The sequence below is a fragment of the Notechis scutatus genome, chromosome 1 (assembly GCF_049901735.1).
Source record: "Notechis scutatus isolate UNSWTSFEM ecotype Mainland chromosome 1, rNotScu1.2, whole genome shotgun sequence".
NCBI lineage: Eukaryota > Metazoa > Chordata > Lepidosauria > Squamata > Elapidae > Notechis > Notechis scutatus.
Window position 1 is genome coordinate 319,069,832 of NC_142009.1, and position 21,364 is coordinate 319,091,195.

The 21,364-nt window shown below is 37.7% G+C and overlaps 1 protein-coding gene across 3 annotated transcripts in view; it reads left to right on the forward strand.

The window, feature by feature from the left end:
• The window catches only part of MDGA2 (MAM domain containing glycosylphosphatidylinositol anchor 2), a 584,772-nt gene that overhangs the window by 284,896 nt on the left and 278,512 nt on the right, over positions 1 to 21,364 (forward strand). The window lies entirely within an intron of this gene.

Sequence of the window (21,364 nt, forward strand, 5' to 3'; positions counted from 1 at the left end):
AAGGTTGATTTAACCTTCCATCCTTTCGAGGTTGGTAAAATGAGGACCCTGATTGTTGGGGGCAATAGGCTGACTCTGTAAATGGCTCAAAGACTGCTGTAAGGTATGAAGTAGTATACAAGTCTAAGTGCTATGGCTATTACTATTGCTAGAGTCAAAAAACACATTATAGTGGGGAAAATGCTTGTAATTTTTCCAAATCTTAGGAAAAGTACTCCCACAATGACCACCATAGAACCATTGTTCTCAACAACTATTTAAAGAATCTGTGCTTGCCACATAATCCTGAGTTCCACAGATTAGACATGTATTCCTCTATGTATATATAATGGCAACAGACTATAGCATAAGCATAGTTAGCTTTAGGTAAAGTTAAAGAAGACACCCATGTATACCATAAAAAAGAACTGCAATTTGCACCCTATCTTCCCTCTCGTCTTTCTCCTTCTCCTCCTCTCCCTCTCCCTCACCACTCTCTCTCCCGCGCTCTCTTTCTCCTCTCTTTCCCCCCTTGGGAAATCTCAGATTTGCTCACAAGAGAATGTGTAGCATAAATGTTTAAACTATTTTTGCCGAAGTAAGTGAGGAAAATTTTATTTATTTTATTTTATTTTTTATTTTATTTGGTTTGTCAATTGCTTACAAGATAATAGGTATAAGTAAAAACATAGTTATGAAAACATGGATACGTATAAGAAAAATAATGAAATAATAAATAATAATGAAAAAATATATAATATATATTTTCACGGGTATTTGTATGTGGATCTTTGGTTATTCGGGTTTTCTCCTGCGTAAAACTGGAAGTATCTAGGCGACGTTTTGATGAAGTTTCATTCATCATCTTCAGGCTTGTGTCTTCGGCTCTGTGCTTCTCAGAGTAATGTGAGCTTGCAGCTGCTTCTTCCTTTTAACTGCTAGTGGGGGTGTGACTTCATTGGGTGGGGGCTTGGCTGTGTTCTGATTGGGTGGGGGGTGTTCTCATTGGTTGGGGGTTTGGCTGTGTTCTGATTGGTTGGGAGGTTGGGTGTGTTCTGATTGGCTGGGGGTGTGTTCTGTTCAGGTGGGGGCTTGGTTGTACTCAGGTTAGTCTTAGTTGCTGAGGGATTTGAGCTGGTGAGCTGTGATCCTGTTGTTTGGCTTCTCATTCGTGGTCGTGCCACATCTTCATGGTGGGCATCAGTTTGCTTCATGTATGGGTCGGAGGGGTTTGAAGCGGGTAGTGGTTCTCACGTTACTCCAAGAAGCACAAAGCCGAAAACACAAGCCTGAAGATGATGAATGAGACTTCATCGAAACGTCGCCTAGATACCCGCCTGGATGAACACAAAAATGCAGTAAAAAAGCTGGAACACACTTCTTCACTAGTCCAACACATGAAAGCCACAGGTCATAGCATCAACTTCAATGGCACCAAAACCCTAGCCACTATAAAAAAAAAACCCAGCCACAGAATTATCAGAGAAGCCATAGAGATTGAAAAAAGACCTGAAAGCATGAATAGAAGAGATGATTCCACCAGACTGTCAATTATTTGGAAGACTGCACTCACAAACAAAAAAAATCTCCACACCACAAGCCAGGCAAACACCTGGACACAAACAGATCCCCCCTGATACCTCCAGCTCAAACACACCCCAACCAGGCACCCAGATGAAACCTAGCTTCCTAACAAATGATAGCCATCCATTTACTCGGAGCCAAGCTGCACTAAAAGCCTCCAATACAGGAACACAATGTTGCCAGCCAATCAAGACACAAAAAAAGCCACAAAACAGACAGAAGATATTAGAAACACCAATGAAGCAGAACACAGCAAACTCCAAGACTAATAAACACAGACCAAGACTCCCAACCAATCAGGATGAAGAAAAAACCATTCTGGCAAAGCAGTAGGCTAGCCCCAAATTTAAAATTGAAACAACTGTAAAAGTCTGACTCACAGACGTACACAATACAGAAGCCTGATGATGGCAGGTGAGATTCTGCCGAAACGTTGCTACAACTTTAAAAGCACAACTACAATGACGTGGGAAAATACCCGAACAAAGCTGAATACCATATATATATGAAAAATATATGTATAATAATGAAAAATGGGTGCACCTTTGCTCAACTCCTCCTGTATGGGTTCCGCTGGTCTACCCTGTCTTGCCACACTGCTGCTGTGGGATCCAAAAGGTAACCAACCTAGGTTACAAAATCCAGAAAGTTTTTTTTTTAATGTGGAGTAAGGAATAGCTTGATGGTCTACCATTATTCATGAATAGCTAACAATACACACAGCATTGCATGATAGACTTAGAGATTGTAAGTGTGCAAGCTATCAAGGCCATGAACAAGGGCTTGACTCTACCTATTTCTTTCCCAACTCCTGGGATCAAGTCATAAGAATCTGTGAAAGGAAACAAATGAGATGCTGAGCGTACAATTGGCAACCAAGCACAAAACCACTTGCAACTTTCGTGGATAATTTTCAACTAATGGCTTGGAAAGCCCCATTTCTTTTGTCCTTTTTTATAATTGACAGTTTTATATTGCAGAGAAACAAAGAGGCTGGAATCGTAGGGTGAGAAGAGATTTGATTCTTTCAGTTCTATTGCACTACCATCTGAGTGCACCACCATCTGAGTAAAATCATAGAAATGTCATGTTCATTCTGTCATATTCATTTTTTGCATGCTGGATTAATTAGCATGATCTATAGAGTAATACCCCATTATAAATACAGTTAACTTGATAGGATTTATTTACCTGTGATTATCCCAACATAGGGAAAACTGCTTTCAGCCTTAATCTGTAAAGTAATCATGAAGGTGATGTATAAGAGCCAGTTTGGTCTAGTTGTTAAGGCATGCAGCTAGAAAATGAGAGAGCATGAATTTTGCTCCTGCCTCAGCCTTGAAAACCAGCCGGGTGATCTTGGGCTAGCCTAATTCATTATGGAGAAAATAAGAGGACAAGGGTATGTTGGATATGTTCCCTGCCTTGAGTTATTTATAAAAATAATAAAGGTGGAATACATACATACTTACATGTAGGCAAACATACATACATACATGCATACTATTGAATACAAAGTATTATTCTATCTTGCCATCTAGATTTCTACTTCTGCCCATGTGAATAAAAGAATACTGGTGAGTCAAATACAGAAAATTTCCAAGAAGCATTTGATCACAAGCCAATTTTTTTTAAAAAAGCAGAAAGGATTATGGGAAGTAAAAGAGAATGTTTAATGAGATAGAAAGCAACTTATGTCCTTTATCCAGACTCTAGTATTTCTACACAGTATCAATGGAACTCCGAGCCAGGAAAAATTATAAAATGAGGGGGGGGGTTCATACATTTCTTGATTTATCTAAGTAGACATCTGGAAAATGAAAGAATTGTTGCTGCAGAAGATCCTATGTAGTTATTCCAGAAATTTACATGTTAACTATCTCAGGGAAATACATATGAATAAAGTTATTTGAGATTAGCATATTCTATGACTTGGGAGAGATGCACTACTTTTACACTCTGCTCATGGAAATCCATCAAAAAAAAAACCCAAACTCTTGAATATTAGACAAAGAATATAAAAGGACAACATTTGCTGAAGTCAGTTCTTTTTTTTTTTTTTTTTTTGAACAAATTTTATTGATTTTTAAAGACATACAAACATAAAACATAAGAACATAAAACCTTTTTCTGAAAGTTATTTGTAAATTTTAAACAAATAAAACATTTTATACATCATTGACACATCTCCTTATAAACACATAGATATCCTTTCAAATTCCTCATTATTTCTCCCTATACTTTTTATTCAATTATATTTCTTTTCTATATTTATCTATTTTATATGTTTTTATTCACTATACTTATTTTTCCTTTCTAACTTGCTTTATTCTCTTCTATCTTTTATTCACCATTGTTCTTTTCTAACATTCCTCCAAGGTTTTATTAGCTCAATCAAACATAAACACAAAAAAACACAAAACATAGAAACATAAAAACATCTTTTCTGAAAGTTGCTTAGTCCCGGTTAAAACTCTTCGTACAGACACAAACTCAAATTCATATTCATTTTGTATACCATTCCATATCTTATTAGCATTTTCAATTTTCTATATAGCTTCTCCTCTCTTTTAAATTTTCTTAGTTTTATTTTATTTATCTCATCTCAATTCAAATCATAATATTTATTATTCTTTGTCTGTTCTATTTCCAGCTATCCATTTATCTTTCTTCTTTGAAGAAAACTTCTCCTGTACACTAATTGGAGTATGACGCCTTTATCTCTTTCCCCTACATTTATAATACTTAATATAGAATACATAGCTTAAATTGGGATTCTGTTTGGTACATTCTAAAATTATACAATATTATCAATACCAATACAAATCTATTCATTAATATTAATATTCATTTATATCTTAAACACTTAGCACATTACTTTTGAGTTAAATCACATACTCTTATGGGAGCACCTACTTTCCATAGTTATTCCCCCCCACATCACATATTTTAAATCATTATTTCATTAGAATGTTCCCCCTTCTCCTACTTCAAATCTCTCATTTCACAAAAATTCACTGGGATGACATAGTCTAGTCATTAATATTAACATTCATTTATATCTTAAACATTTTACCCATTTCAGTTAAATATCATGCCTTTATGGGAACACTTATGTTTTCCATAATTATCCCCCCCCACATCACATATCTTAAATCATTGTTTCATTAAAGTATTCCCTTTTCTTGACAAAAATTCACTAAATTATACTAAATATTTTATCACATTTTAAATTGCATATTGTTTCCAATTTTCTAAGATTATTTCTAAGTACAAATGTAAAAATACAATCTTATGTACCTTTCCAGAATCCCTTTTCAATAAAATTTACCCATTATCTCTAAAAGACTTTTGTTTCTTTGCATCTTGCTCCCCACCATTAAGGCTTCTCGTCCTTCCTTTCTCCCTTGCTTATTCTTCTCCTTGTCCTCTTTACCCCCTTGTCTCTCCACCTCCCTTTTGTTCTGCTTTCCTCCTTTCTGTTGTTTTCTAACATAGTATCCCCTTTCACCTTATTCTTCTCTTTTTGGTTGTTTTCCAAGTCTTAAAATCTTCTTTTCCTTTTTCTCTTTCTCCTTTCCTTCCCCAACCAAGGTCACTTGTTCATCAAAAATGGCTTCTTCTTTGTCCCAGTCATCCTGTTGCGCAGTCAGCTTTACATAAGTACAAACCGCCATTTCTAAAAATTGAAAAAGAGTGCCAAGAGAATCCTTCCTTCTTGCTTTTCTTTTTCATATTTTTGGTATACAAGTTTCAATCCATCCACAAGTGATGCCATTGTAGAGAGAAATTTTTTTCCAAACAACCACCCAAGTGCTTTTAATCAGAGATAATTCTCAGAAGTTCCAAAATCACCAAGCAATCCAAACAAGCTGTTTCTTTTAAATATTTTCTCCTTCTTCACTTTCTCTCTCTGGGGTTAAAGTTTAGTCACAAAGTTCCATTTAAGATATATCTTTTAGAAGTCTTATTAATGTTTAATAACTCTTTAGAGTTCTAGGCAATCTTCTCCTTATTTTCAAATTCTACTCCAATTTTTTCCTCTCCCTTCCCACTCACAGCAAAAAGATTTTTTTTTTAAATGTTCAGAAATCCTTATCCCTTCAGCATTTAATTACCTCAAATGCAGATTTTCCGATTTCTCTTATAGTTCCGTCCGCTGTCACGTTAGGAAGGAGAGTGAAAAAAGAAAAAAAAACTTTCCCTTTTAGAATTCCATTCGCCGCTTGTAACTCTCGCTGGAAACAATTTAACTTCAACAACTTTCAAATTCCAGGTTACTTTCTCTTGCTTTATCCCGGTCAAAAACCACTTTCACGACTCTTCCGACTTCTTCCTCCTGCACAATCTTGTCCGGTTGCAGGTTTTTTGTGGCGGCCATTGCTGACCGCCGCTCCTCCGCCTTGGGAAAGGGGGTTTCGCTGGCTGGGGAGGGTCTGCGACACCCCAAACCCCTATCCAGATCCCCTATCTTCAGCTGCCTCTACGGGCAGCTATATCCCCAAATCCAAACGGATCGGGGCACCTTGAGCGAGCGCAGCAGGATTGTGCGGTATCACGAATCCCTGCTGCTGCCGAAGCCTTGCAAACCGGAAGTCCCCGCTGAAGTCAGTTCTGTTGCATATAAAGGGTACATTAGATTTTTCCCACCTGGATTGTTTAGCTATATCTGTTGAATACATTAATTTACCAGTTTTGATATAAACATGCACCAATGATTTCATTATATAGATGCTGGCTATGGTAATTTTTGAGATCTTTTCATACAAGTTTTGGCTCTTTTAACCTAGCAGTATAATAATATTTTAGTACCAAAAAAACTTTTTATCTCACTTTATTGCTAAAATGCTCATTGTACATTCAAGGGAGAATGGATCTTATCAAAATACTCCTTGACATAATTACAGAATTTCCATTGCTAAATGATGTTAAGTAAGTCTGGTTTTACTACCATATTTTCCCATGGTCATTAAGTGAATCACACGTTTAGGTGAAACCATCTTCCTCCACTGGCTTTGCTTTACAGAATCCTCCAGGAAAGGTTGCAAATAGCAATAACAGGCCCTCAAGATGTTGTAACTATCATAAATACATGCCAGTTGCCAAGCTCCCAGATTTCACGAAGTTTTAAATTAATACTTATCTTAAATAGGAATATACGGAAATTTCCAAGAGAAAACTAAACACAGTAGAGAAAGGAAGAGAAAATGAAAATGTAATGGAAAGGATCAGAAGCTCAGTACTCATAAACACAATGCCATATTGAATGGCTTAAAACAACTTCCAATATAGCAATTCAGTTGAATTGTTAACTAACCAGTAATTGTTAGTTAAGAATTGCTGTTAGTTAATTAACATCAATTAATTAAATGTTAGGGGGCATGATTTCTCAGTGGTTAAAGATGCTAAGCTTGCCAGCTGGAAAACTGACACCCTGGGTTCGAGACCTCAGCACCCCAGGATGGGATGAGCTCCCATCCTTGCTCCAGCTTCTGCCCACCTAGCTGTTCAAAAGAATGCAAATGTGAGCAGATAAATAAGTACCACTTTGGTGGGAATGTAACAGCATTCCCTGCACCTCGGTGTATAGTCATGCTGGCTACATGATCATGGAAATGTCTTTGGACAATATTGGTTCCCTTGGCTAAGAAATGGAGATGAGCACCTCCTAGAGTGAGACATGACTGGACAGGGGAAACCTTTATCTTTTTTAATTGTTAGTACTAATATAGTTTGTGACATGACCTATATTCTCTGATGATATCTGCCACAAGTCAGGATTTCATTAAAATAATTAAATGTGCATCATGTTGTTACTATACTAGCAATACCCCTTATAATAACTGCATGCAGCAGGAATTTTTCATAGTATCATGATACCTATTTCAGCACATTGCACATACACACTCTCTGGACACCTATAGTATTTTCCTTGACTGATTTGAAACCAAACATTGAGGGGACAGTTTATTGAAAAACAGTTTGACCAATTGATGAAAATATGATATTTATTACTTTGGTAAATAACTGTTGTTATTAATGCCACAGATTTTTATTATGGCTACAGAGTTGTGCTAATAACAAATAGGAAACAGGAAGCTTGGTGAAATAAATTGTGGAAGAGAAACAAATGTACATAAGGGAATAATCATTGCGGAGGGAGGAAAAGGAAGGAAGGTATATAATGGGCAGACAGAGAAAAAAGACTGTTGTAGATAATCTAGTCAGAGAGAGTAAGGTATGGTCAACATTAAATGAAGCAGACAAGATGCAAAGCAATTTTAATCATAATACAATTTGTTTTGGAATTGAGTAATGGGACCCAAAGAAAGCAGCTTCAGCACATCAGTGGAATTAAAAATAGAAATGATGGAATGACTTGAGTTAAAATTCAAATGAAGGAATGTTGGAAGGAGTGTTTTGTATATTTGTATGGGCTATATTAAAACTGAAATAAAATATTAAGATCATTGTAGCTATAGGAAGATGAAGAAAACTAAGTGATAAATTCTGGGAGAATGTTGAAAAATGCTAAAACGGATGGTGTACATAGTATAGCTAAGCAGTGTGGCTTTATGCTGGGTGCAAAGAGTGAGTCCCAGATTTTCTGTTTTTCAGTACGCCAGTGGGGAATGTATGAATGTGAGATACAAGAATATGTTGAATAGGAGGGAGGGATACTTAAGAAGTGAGCATAGTAAAACCCTAACAGATGAATTGGTGCTAAATGAATATGCACTGAATAGAAAAGTGAACAATCAATCTGAAAGAAGTAATTTGAGATGGTTTGATCAGATACACTGAATGAATGAGCACTGAATCAGAAGCAGTTATCTATATCCATATATCTCTATCTATATGAATGAATGAATGAATGAATGAATGAATGAATGAATGAATGAATGAATGGGTTGGGAGAAAGAGGAAGAATTAGTTGTTCATGATTGGAAGATGAGAACCTCAAATAAAAAGAAAAGTGAGAAGTTCAAAGAACAAAAGACAATATATGGAATAGTGCATAGACTTGTTGGAAACAAGGATAGCTTGCAAAGACAGAAAGGTACAAAAAGGTATACTGAATGCTACTAACACAAACCAGAGGTTGCTATGTTCCCATTTTCCTTATTTTATGTCTTTAATTTCTTTGGTTTACTACTTTTTACTTCTTTTTTTAAAGTTTATATTATGTTGCTTACTCTGAAAGGAAATAGCACAATAGATGAGTGTGGGTGTAGGATGTATAAGCATGTGTCTTGCAATTACAAAGTGTCTGGATGATTTAAAATATAAAACTCATATTAATAGAAATTATTTACCATTGCTGCATTTATAAAAAATGCAACTACTATTGCACTTACCATACCAGTAACAACAGCACTTAGACTTATATACTGCTTTATAGCATGGCTAAGCCAGTGGGGTTGCAGGCTGGATACAGCCTGTGCAGGCCATACTCACCCCGGCTCTGCAAGGGCAAAAGCAATCATGATACATCACGATATGGCCTGCAATGCAATTGGGTTTGACACTGGTCTAAGTGGATTACAGATCAGCATACTGCCCCCAACAATTGGGGTCCTCATTTTACCGACCTCGGAAGGATGGAAGGCTGAGTCAATCTTGAGCCGGTTAGGACTGAACTCTTGGCAGTCAGCAGGGTTAGCCTGCAATGCTGCATTCTAACCACTGTGCCACCATGTCATGGCAACAGTCTGCTTTCACAATTAGAGACAACATATCTGTGACTACCAATCTTTAGAGGTAGAGTAGCTGAGGAAAGAAAAGTTGTCCTTATGTCTTTCTTTGGGGCATCGAAGACACTATGATCAAAACAAGTTGCTCATCTAGGTTGTTTATCCGAAGAATAATTTGATATTGTTTTCAGCTGAAGGGATGGGCTGGTGGGCAAATAGATCTTCCTAATTAACTGTGTTGAAGCAATTTCAAGAGATTCTGGTGAGAGAGTCTTATGTGATACACATGATACACATGATTGTGAAAAGTCCAATATAACATTTGAAGGACCCAACTCTTTTCTTGTCCAAGGTTCCAGCCTGGTAAACTTTCCTGTCAAATATAGTCATAGGCATTGAGCTTTAGCTTAATATTTCACTGCCATGTTGCTATTTTGTTGTTGTTGTGGAAATGGATGCAAGTAGGCCAACTGATTCTCTGTGAGCATTTAATTAAAACTGAAGGGCTCCTTGTGAGCCAGCATTCCTTGCCTAATAATGCCATGATACGGAAATGTTTATTATTATCTCCTTTATTAGATAAGTTCTCACTGGGTTATATGATGTGTCACATTATATTAGATTCCATTTTGCAAAGTGTTTGGTTTTCAGGTTGCTGCCTGGGATTCATTTTCTGCTTTGAATTTAATGAACAAATCAACTTGCCATGTTGATAACTGAAGGCTTATCACTAACCTTTCTATATTTACCAGAGGTCAGCTTGAATTAGTGTCTCTCTCCCTCTTTCTCTGGGCAAGTAGGAGATAGAATAGATGTTTATAAAAAGGACAAGGTTTAATTAAAGGTTTAGGAATTATACTTGCATTTCCCACATATTCCTGTATAGGTTGACTTAAATCTCAGTGGTATATACCTTGCATTTAGAAAGCATATTATAGCACTTCTTTCAGAGGAAAGAGAGAGAAAAAAATCTTGACTATATAGGTGAGGAATAAGCAATTATCCAGAGGAACTTCTATAGACTGAATATATAATTCAAAGCTAAATAGACAAGGTTTATATGTTGACAAACAAAGCAGTTAGGGATTTTGTAAAATATTTCTCACAATTAGTTGCAAAATTATCTTAAATTTAGAAATGATAATAGAGATAGAGATAGAAGACAGAGAGATAGAGATAGAAGACAGAGAGATAGAGAATAGGTAGAGATGATAGAGATACAGACGATGATAGAGATAGATAGAAATAGAGAGAGAGAGAGAGAGGGAGGGAGGGAGGGAGGTAGTGCAACATGGGGGAGAGAATCTTAACCGCACAGGATGACTCAGTTTATCCTGAGGTGCACATTGTAAAAAACAGTCTATGCTTTCATACTGAATCTTGCAGAATGAGACTGTTGACATTAAACTTAATAAATTAAATGGAGATAAAGAAAAAAGGAGGGCAGGAATCTAAGGAAGTAAAAAAGCCTTACAGGAAGTTGTATTTTTTTTACATTCCTAAAACTGAGCATCTAAGCATTTCATTCTGTAGCCTATAATACTTGATTGGCCATCTCAAAATGCTGGGAGTTTTAAAGCTTATTTTTATTTTATTCCCAAAAAGATAAAATACAGAACTCCCAACATTTTTAACAAAAATTAACAAAAACAAAGAAAAACAAAACACAAAACAAACAAGACATTATATTAAAAACACTATGTACAGGTGAAACTCGAAAAATTAGAATATCGTGCAAAAGTTCATTTATTTCTGTAATGCAACTTAAAAGATGAAACTAATATATGAGATAGACTCATTACATGCAAAGCAAGATAGTTCAAGGCGTGATTTGTCATAATTGTGATGATTATGGCTTACAGCTCACGAAAACCCCAAATCCACAATCTCAGAAAATTAGAATATTACATGCAATCAATAATACAAGGATTGTACATAGAACAATATCGGACCTCTGAAAAGTATAAGCATGCATATGTACTCAGTACTTGGTTTGGGCCCCTTTTGCAGCAATTATTGCCTCAATGCAGTGTGGCATGGAAGCTATCAGATTATAGCACTGCTGAGGTGTTATGAAAGAACAGGATGCTTCAATGGCGGCCTTCAGCTCTTCTGCATTGTTCGGTCTCATGTCTCTCATCTTTCTCTTGGCAATGCCCCATAGATTCTCTATGGGGTTCAGGTCAGGCGAGTTTGCTGGCCAATCAAGCACAGTGATCCCACGGTCATTGAACCAGGTTTGGGTGCTTTTGGCAGTGTGGACAGGTGCCAAATCCTGCTGGAAAATGAAGTCAGCATCCCCATAAAGCTTGTCTGCGGAAGGAAGCATGAAGTGCTCCAAAATCTCCTGGTAGACAGCTGTGTTGACCCTGGACTTAATGAAGCACAGTGGACCAACACCAGCAGATGACATGGCTCCCCAAATCAACACAGACTGTGGAAACTTCACACTAGACTTCAAGCATCTTGCAGTGTGTGCCTCTCCATTCTTCCTCCAGACTCTGAGTCCTTGGTTTCCAAATGAAATGCAAAACTTGCTCTCATCAGAAAAGAGGACTTTGGACCACTGAGGAATAAACCAGTTCTGTTTTCCTTTAGCCCAGGTAAGATGCTTCTGATGTTGTTTGTTGTTCAGGACCGGCTTGACAAGAGGAATATGACATTTGAAGCCCATTTCCAGGATCCGTCTGTGTGTGGTGGCTCTTGATGCACTGACTCCAGCCTCAGTCCACTCCTTGTGAAAGTCCCCAACACTTTTGAATGGCCTTTTCCTGACAATCCTCTCCAGGGTGCAGTCATCCCTGCTGCTTGTGCACCTTTTTCTTCCACACTTTTCCCTTCCACATAACTTTCTATTAATGTGCTTTGATACAGCACTTTTGGAACATCCAACTTCATTTGCGATTACCTGTTGAGGTGTTCCGTCCTTATGGAGGGTGTCAATGATGGTTTTCTGCAGTCTTTCCCATGACTGTGCTTCCTACTGAACCAGACTGAGAGACCATTTAAAGGCTAAGGAACCCTTTGCAGGTGTTATGGCTTAATTAGCTGATTAGAGTGGGACACTTTGAGCCTAGAATATTGAACCTTTTCACAATATTCTAATTTTCTGAGATTGTGGATTTGGGGTTTTCATGAGCTATAAACCATAATCATCTCAACTATGACACACCACGGCTTGAACTATCTTGCTTTGCATGTAATGAGTCTATCACATATATTAGTTTCACCTTTTAAGTTGCATTACTGAAATAAATGAACTTTTTCACAATATTCTAATTTTTCAAGTTTCACCTGTATACATATTATTCATCCTAATCAAATATGGATAAATATATTACAACAATATTAGCTTCCCGCCATCCTGCGAAACAGGCCCCATTTTTTTTTAAACTACTACTTCTATTTGCAGATTATTAACTTGTTATCCATCTACTATATTAATGACAAAACAGTTAACAGGTAGAACAATAATAAAAAAGGCAAACTGAAATTTCAAAACCCTACGTTAACAAACTGTTATTGTAATCAATTTATAGAAAATGTATCATGGCTTCTTATCTATCTTAAATCATCCCAATGGTTAATTCATCCCAGATCTAATATCCGTGTTTGTTTCTTAATACCATCTCTTAATCAAATGCTCTTTTCAATGTGAAGTTTTGCTTGGTCAACCAGGATTTTTTTAATCCCACCTATATTATTTTAAAAGTCATTCAAGGTGGTGAACACACATAGTATTCTTTCCTTCTCCTATTTTTCACATAAAAATCCTGTGAGCTGGGTTGGACTGATAGAGAGTAACTAGTCCAAAATCACCTAGCTGGTTTTCATACTTAAAGGGGGACTAGAACTCACAGTCTCCCAGTTTCTAGCTACCATCTTAACCATTGCACCAAACTGGCTCTCTTTATGTTTTAACGATCCATGGTAGTGTCTGAAGTTCCTACTAAGGAGTGGGGAGGAGACAGAGAGAGAGATTCAACAATGTGGCTCTTCCCAGGTCAGTTCAAGTGGAGTTTATCAGTTGCTACCTGGGACTCATCTCAGCAAGTGGCAGCACACTGCTGATCTTGACAGAAGCTAAGCAGGAAGGAAGTTGTATTTAAAGGGAGGGTACCATTATTTGACAGTAGAAACCTCATTCATCGTAAAATATCTAGTTATGTCATTGCTGGCTGAAAAATGCAATGACATTGAATGACTCCCAGGACTATAATGGTACATCATAACCAATCTCTTATAGCAGGTGGCAGCACTTTGCTAGTATTAGGGAAGCTAAAAAAAAAGTTAGATCTGGTTAGTTTTTGGATGGGAGATTAGGAAATACCAGGTTTATAGGTTAATGGTGCCCACCCATTATGGTAGCAAGTCATGATAGTTTCCCCATTACAGTTGTTAAGCAGAGAATGGGGTGCCTCAGGAGTGGGGGAAGTCCTGGGAAGTCTAGCACAAGCATCACCTCTCCAGACGGAACTCAATGGGGTGGGATGGGAGAGGGAAGATAGGCAAGGAGGGGTGCCAGAACATCCTTGCAGTCAGACATAAGGGCAGGCAGCTATTCAAGCACCCGAATTTTGTTCATATGACCATAGGGTGCTGCAGCGGCTGTAAAATTGGATAGGAGTCACAAGTCCCTTTCTTCAGAACAGTCATAATTTTGAACAGTTACTGAATGAACAACCATAAGTCGAGGACTACCTGTGCTGTGGCTCCAGGGGAGCTAGGGGAACAATCCCCTGTTCAGCCAAACCCATCCAACTAACCCCAAAGTCTAAGGATAACTTCACTCACTAGGCAAGTCCAAGGGAAAATAAAAAAACCAGGTCCTATAAAATCCACAATCCAGAGTAAATCTGCAAGGCAACGTAGGACGTCAAGCACAGTCCAAGGTCTGAGATCACAAGTTCAAGGCAAGAATTCACACAATGCAGGGAGACCCAGCAAGGCAACTAAACATGTTCCAGCATGTTTTCCCTTCTTTGGACAGTTTAAATAGCCAGCGTTGGTGCAGCCCATCAGAAGAAGCAAGGCTGCCATTTTGCAAGTAGTTGGGCAGACTGGCATTGCTCCTGTCTCCTCTTGGGCCAGTATGCTCATAGATTGGGAGGAGAGAGGAGCTCCTCTTCATCATCTGCACTGGCCACTGGCAGCTGTGCTTACTCCCTGCTGAAGTCTCAGGGCTAATCTGTTGCAGCTGCATCTCTATCAGCCCGCACTCAGATGGCAGCTTGTCCCATTGCTCCAGTTGCCACTGTTCCATTGAGCAGAATATGCTGCTTCCTGATCAGAGCCTCAAGTCACCCCCATCTTCCCTGGAGGTGCCAGGGACCAGCTCCTCGTCCTTCTTTAAACTAGCATCTGGGGAAGCATCCAGAGAAGGTTTATCTGGAGAGACCATCACACTACCTTCATTCTTTATCTTTTTATGTTTATGTTTAGGACACAACTAAGATTAGGACATTTGAAGTAAGAGAATCTGTATCAAAAGTCATTTTTAGTTCCAAAACTTGGGATCTGTGATAACCCAGGGCACAACACAGAGGTAATACAGGCTGCTGGCAGTTCAATCCACCCCTGTATTACTCCAAATTCCCCTGAACACTCCCACGTATCTGGCAAGTCCTAGAGCAAAGTGATCTCATAAACACACACACACACACACACACACACACACAAACACACACATCCCTCCAGCAGACTCTGGCTGCAAGTAGTCCAGCAGGGCTGCAAAGCAAGAATTCCAACAGGGCAAATCAAGGCATTCAGGAAGCAAAGGATCAAGGTAATTAGTGGGAAAGCCAGAAAGAATGTAAAGAATCCAGGAAAGTTCAAATGTCAACAACAGCACTCAACACTCCATCAATTCAGCATTTGTTCCGGACAAATTCCCCTCCCCACAGCTTCTCCTTAAGTCTCAATCCCCATGTCTGCCTTGTGAAGAGGGATGGAGCACTCTTCTGAGTAGTTGGATCAGTCTGCGCTGTTCTCACCTTCTCTCCACTCCATGCTTGAGGATCCGGAGGGGGTGGTCCTTGCTCATTGCCTGAGTTCTGTCTCTCATGTTCATTGCTTAGCCTCTCTTGGTCATCCTGCCTCCTTTCCTCTCTGCCTACAAGCTGTCCCAATCTTGAAAGGCCCTGGCCTGACTGGCCCTGCTGTTCCCCACCTTCCTCCGAAGCCAACTACACCACTCCCTCGATCTCTGTTGACTCCAGTTCTAGCTTGTCTTTATCTGCAGATTTAAACTCTGACGGGGACATGACAGGATAATTACACTTCGTAATTGTAATTTCCTACAATTTTTATTCCCTTATAAAGACCTTTCTGTTTTTTAACATCATCCTCAGATACCTTCAAATTTCCCAAGTTTGTTTTTCAGTTCAGATTTTTAATGTGTTTTTGCACGGGGACAGACATTGGTGATGTTATTTTCTACTTAATATTTATTCCTTATCTGCAAAATTTTCCGAGAGGAAATGTCTTATTTCAGATAATCTGAGAAAAAAATGAGCGTGTGGCCTCATTGCATGGGGAAGGTGGTGTGATATTAACAAATGACAGGGAGTGGACAGTACTTTGTTTAGTCTTTTTCTCCTCCTCCCAACCCCCTCAAACCTGTTTAAATAAATCTAAGCAGAATAATTGATAAAAGGAGGGCATAGTGATATAAAGTGATTGTTAAAGAGCATCTGGTTACCATGAGTTAATTTAAATGTATAAAACTAAACCAATTATATGCAAAGATATTGAAGGAACTCAGAGATGTCTATCTTGATCTCTGAGAAATTATGGAGGATGGGCATGATGACAAATGCTAAGGTGTCATGTTAAATCAACCTCATCATTTTTTTAAAAATAAAGTGATCAGTTTAGTTGAACATAAAAAGGAATGGGACATGGTTACCTTGATTGCAGCAAAGTATTTGACAAATTATGCTATGAGAATCTGATAGCAACGATGCAAAATGTGGTCTGGATATAGGATACTCAACAAATATACGTGTATGGATTTGTATAAAGTTAGTAGACAGAATCAAGTTCCATACCATAATGTTATGTGAGAATGACTTTGGGAGATTCAGGGGGGGGGGGAGCCACAACCAGGCAACAGTTAGCTCACAAAGGGAATATATGAGTGGCAAACATTTCAGAAGGGACCCCCCTCTTGTTTCTTGGTTTATAAATATAATGGGGTGAAATGTACTTTCAGACTTGCAAGGTTCTGTTAATGTAATTTTACAATAAATGTAACAATAAAGTAGAAATAATCCATCTTATCTAATAGTCTGTGCTTCCTGTCTGGTCTACCTCACAAGGCTGACAATACCACACAATTAAATAACACCATTAAACAACAACATTGTGATCAACCATAATAATTTGATTAAATGGAATGAATGGTGCTTATTGAATGTGCAGGAGATAAAGCATGAGTGTCAAAATAATACAATGAAAACAGAAACAGAATGCTGGCAAGGAAAGTCATTACATAGTAAATTTCCACAAAACATTGACAGGGAGGTGGGAATTAAACCTTATAAGCAATGGCTTATAACTGGAACATTTAAAAGAAAAAGAAAAAAGAAAAGAAGACTTTGTCTGTTCAACAGCAAGTTATTCAAATTAATGCAATCAAGGACCAAATTGAAAAATCATCAAAGTGCAGATTGTCCAAAGGAACCGAAGAAACAGTAGATCATATACAACTCATACAAGAAGATTGCACAAACTGATTATAAACAACAATGTAATGGTCTCCAAAATAATTCACCAGAATATCTATAAAAATATCAAGTGCCAGTAATGAAGAATTGGTGGAAACGTAAGAGTTGAAAAATAGTTGAAAATAAGCAGGTTAAAATGTTGTAGGGTTTCTGAATGAAAACTGAAAAAAGTCTTGGCACATGAGATTTAAATTGTGGTTGAAAAGATCAAAGTGTGGATAATTGTGTCAATATCTAAGGATAGTAGACTACAAAAGAATTGGAGAAGATCACAATGACAAACTTTCCATCTATCAATTATAGAAGACTACATTGCTTGGATCTGAACATATACCATGCTGAAATATTAGGATATCCTATGTCCTTGGGAAGAACTCGATTTGTGAAAGGCCAACAACAGCTAAAGAACTGGCAGCTATGATTTCACTTTGTTATGTTTATAGTAATCATAATCTACTTATCCCAGGTTCTTAGGAAGAATTCAATTGGTGATAAAAATGCCCAATTCAGTCTCAACATCTGTCTGATTGTGCAAGCAACAACAATAAATCTGTAAGAATCAGCAACTGTAATCCAGGCATATAAAGTCTCATTCAATTGGGGTTATGAATGGGGCCAAGAATTTATTACAGCCACTAGAATGACCAAGCCATGATTTATGTGGCTTTAGGACACAGAAGAACCAGGGGGTCAACTGAAAATTAAATTTGAACAAAATCCAATAGATCAATGGATCAGTACATACTAGAATTAAATATAATTTGAAAATGAGACTCTATACACAGTGTTTCATTTTCCATTCATAAAATAAGATCTGTTTTATGAGATGTAGCATGCTTCGAAATGAATATTTTGAAAGCGAAGTAACAATAATAGTCAAAATATTATTTAAATGTAATGTTTGTACATTTATTTTTAAATACCTTAAAATAGGGGGAAATTGTCTTGTTAATGAGTGCGTTCCAAAGCAAAACAAACTGGGAACAGACAATTTTGTTTGTCCCTGCGACTAATGTGAGGTATTCTTCTAGGAATAGGAGCTATTCAATTCAAAACTATTGGGTTTCACATCTCAGTGGTGCAATACAATTCCACAAACTGCAAGCATACAGAGGGAGCAAAAGGCCAGCCAATTCCAAAGTAAAATTAGATCTGATCCCCCAGTTTAAATTCAATCCACACTGTGAAAATTTCCACCATTTATTAAAATATTTTTCAGCCAATTTGAGTAATTAGACTTATTATGCCTAATGGCTTAATTAGCATAAACACAGCTAATGTAATCTCATAATTGAGCACTGCAATTACAATATGGAATGATTATGAACATTATTGGGGGAGTTGGGGGAGGGTTACATGATTATTGTTTAATCTGGTCCCAATCCTGCCAATACAGTTGATGATTTCTCACTGTAAATTAAAATATTTCATGTTCAAATGTATTCATTTCAACTAGTGCTATGCCAAAATGTTATTTTGTATTTTGAATTTAACCATTCCCATTCATGGTGGTAGAAAAGACCAAACCATTGGTGGGATTCTTAAAAGAGATTTGTAAAATGCTTTCGCTTATCATACTAAGGGATGCATGTAATTATTCTTCCTTTGATTGTGCAATCACATCTATGTGAACAACAATCTTCCTAACTTCTCACATTTCATAAGATCAAGAGTATATTGAATGAGATCTTGCAGATCATCTGACCTAATGCTCTGAACTAAGCAGAATTTACTACTATAGCATTCCCTACAGATACTGTAGCTTATCTGGCTTCTGTTTAAAAGCTTCCTATGAAGGAGAGCCAACCACTTCCCAATGCAATCTGTTCCATTATTAAATAGCTCTTAATATTAGGATATTTTTCTTTATGTCTAATTAAATCTATTTCCTTGTAATTTAAATCCATTTTTTTCTTTATTTCATAAACTACCCAATCAATTCTACTCCATCGTCCACCTGACAACTAATACTTGAAGACAGTTATGTCTCCCCATGGTTATTTCATCATGCTAAATATGCTCAATTCCTTCATGTTTGCTATCCTCTATGAAATGCTCCAATTTCTCAGCACTTTGGGCACCATACCAAAAACTATTGGATAGCATTTAGAAAATTGGCACATTGACAGAATTTCTATGCATCAATTACAAAAGGCCAAACTACTTGGATCACACATACATTACTCTGATATATTAAGATTCTCAGTTTGACTTCACATTGTTGTGAAAAGATACTAATTGTGTAACCAACCATAATAATGTATTAAATGTATATGCTGCTAGATCATTAACAACTCTGGACAGTTTACAATTATTACAGACAATTAAAAAGAACAATACAAAAACAGCAGGAAAAAAAAACAAGGGAAAGAAAGCAAACCCGAGGGCGGGGGGGAGAAATAAAAGGAGTATCAATTGTCCTTACCAAAGGCCTACATGAAGAGCCAGGTTTTTAAGGCCCTTCAAGATACCAGTAGGGTGGGAGATGTTCAAATATTGAAGGAGGAAGGGCTTCATTCCAAAGGGCAGGTGTTGCCACAAAGAAAGCACACTTCTTATTATGGCATAAATAAGAAAATAATAGTTATAATTATGATAACAGATAACAGATAATCAGAGTTGGAAGGGACCTTGTAGGTCATCTAGTCCAACCCCCCACCCAAGCAGGATACCCTACACCATTTCTGACAAATGGCAGTCCAATCTCTCCTTGAAAGTCTCAAGTGATGGCGCTCCCACAACTTCCGAGGGCAAGCTGTTACATTGGTTGATTGCTCTCACTGTCAGAAAATTTCTCCTTATTTCTAGGTTGAATCTCTCCTTGATCAGTTTCCATCCATTATTCCTTGTCTGGCCTTCGGGTGCTTTAGAAAATAGCTTGACCCCTTCCTCTGTGTGGCAGCCCCTCAAATATTGGAAGACCGCTATCATGTCTCCCCTGGTCCTTCTCCTTGCTAGACTAGCCAAGCCCAGTTCCTGCAACCGTTCTTCATATGTTTTAGCCTCCAGTCCCCTAATCATCCTTGTTGCTTTTTGCCTATTAATAAGGCCATCTTATTTTTTTTTCACTTATTCTTTAGAATTTGCAGACGTCACCAGTAGTTCATTTTATTTTATTGATTATTGTATGATGCCTGTCAGTCTGGAGGACCCGAGTGATGCACATAGTGCTCCCTCTCCTTATTGTCCCATACAACTACCATTTGATGAGGTAGATTTGGCTTCAATAGGACAGTTTCATAGGGTTGTGCTTTGTGACAAAGTATATGCTCTGCTTGCTGAAGATATGAAGTTGTATTCCAAGCAGTTCCATGCAAAGTGGTGAAAAAATATGATCCATCCCTTTGTCTCTCCTGAAGTGTCAGAGTGCACTCAAATGAATAGAGCTGAATATCTTCCTTCTCCCTTCAAAGAACAGCCACACCCACCAAGTCACACCCACAGAACCAGTAGTAAAATTTTTTGAATCCCACCACTGATGTGCTCCTTTTGAAAGTGCCATTGTCTCATGGACACCATGTTTCCTTCTATTGGTCTAGCAAATGAGCCTCAAATTTTAAACTTGCACGTAGTTTCAAATGCCTTCGTATTTGGGGATTAACTTGACCTATTTCACTTTATTAAAAATGGCTCTTTGTGCTTGATGGCATGTGCTGGAAATCATTGTCTCGGGCAAGTTTTCCTATGGTAAAGAGAGGGTGTACAGGAGCAACAATTGGCCAACCTTGCCTGATGTCGCACACTCTGCCTAAAAATAAGTTGACCTAGGAAACCTAGGAAACCATCTTTAAATTGGAACAACGATATCTGCATCTTCAGATTACAGGTAGTACTCCATTTGCATACACAAGTGGGATCAGAATTTCCATTGCTAACAAGGTGGTTGTTAAGTGAGTCATATCTGGTTTTATGACCTTTTCCCTATAGTTGGTATGCAAATCATTGCAATTGTTAAGTGAATCATGTGACTGTTAAGCAAATATATCCAGTTTCCCCCATCAACTTTGCTTGTTGGAAGCCAACTGGGAAGGTTGCAAATGCCAATCACCTGGGATGCTGCAACTTTTGTAAATAGATGCTAGTTGCCAAGCACCCCAATTTTGATTGTTTGGATGCAGCTACAGATGTAAAGTGTAAGAACAGGTTGTAAGTGTCTTTTTTTCAGCATTGTTATAGCTTCAAACTGTTGCTAAATGAATGGTTCTTCTATGTCAAGGACTATTAGATGTAGTTCAAACTCTACTTCAACCTGGGCTCCTTCCAAAGATGCAACAAACAATGTACACTGAATCTTCAAAGCAGCATTGTACATTTCAGAGCACAAGCACATGCATAGGTCAATAATATTGATTTAATGTGACCTGGATGTCTTGTTTCTGC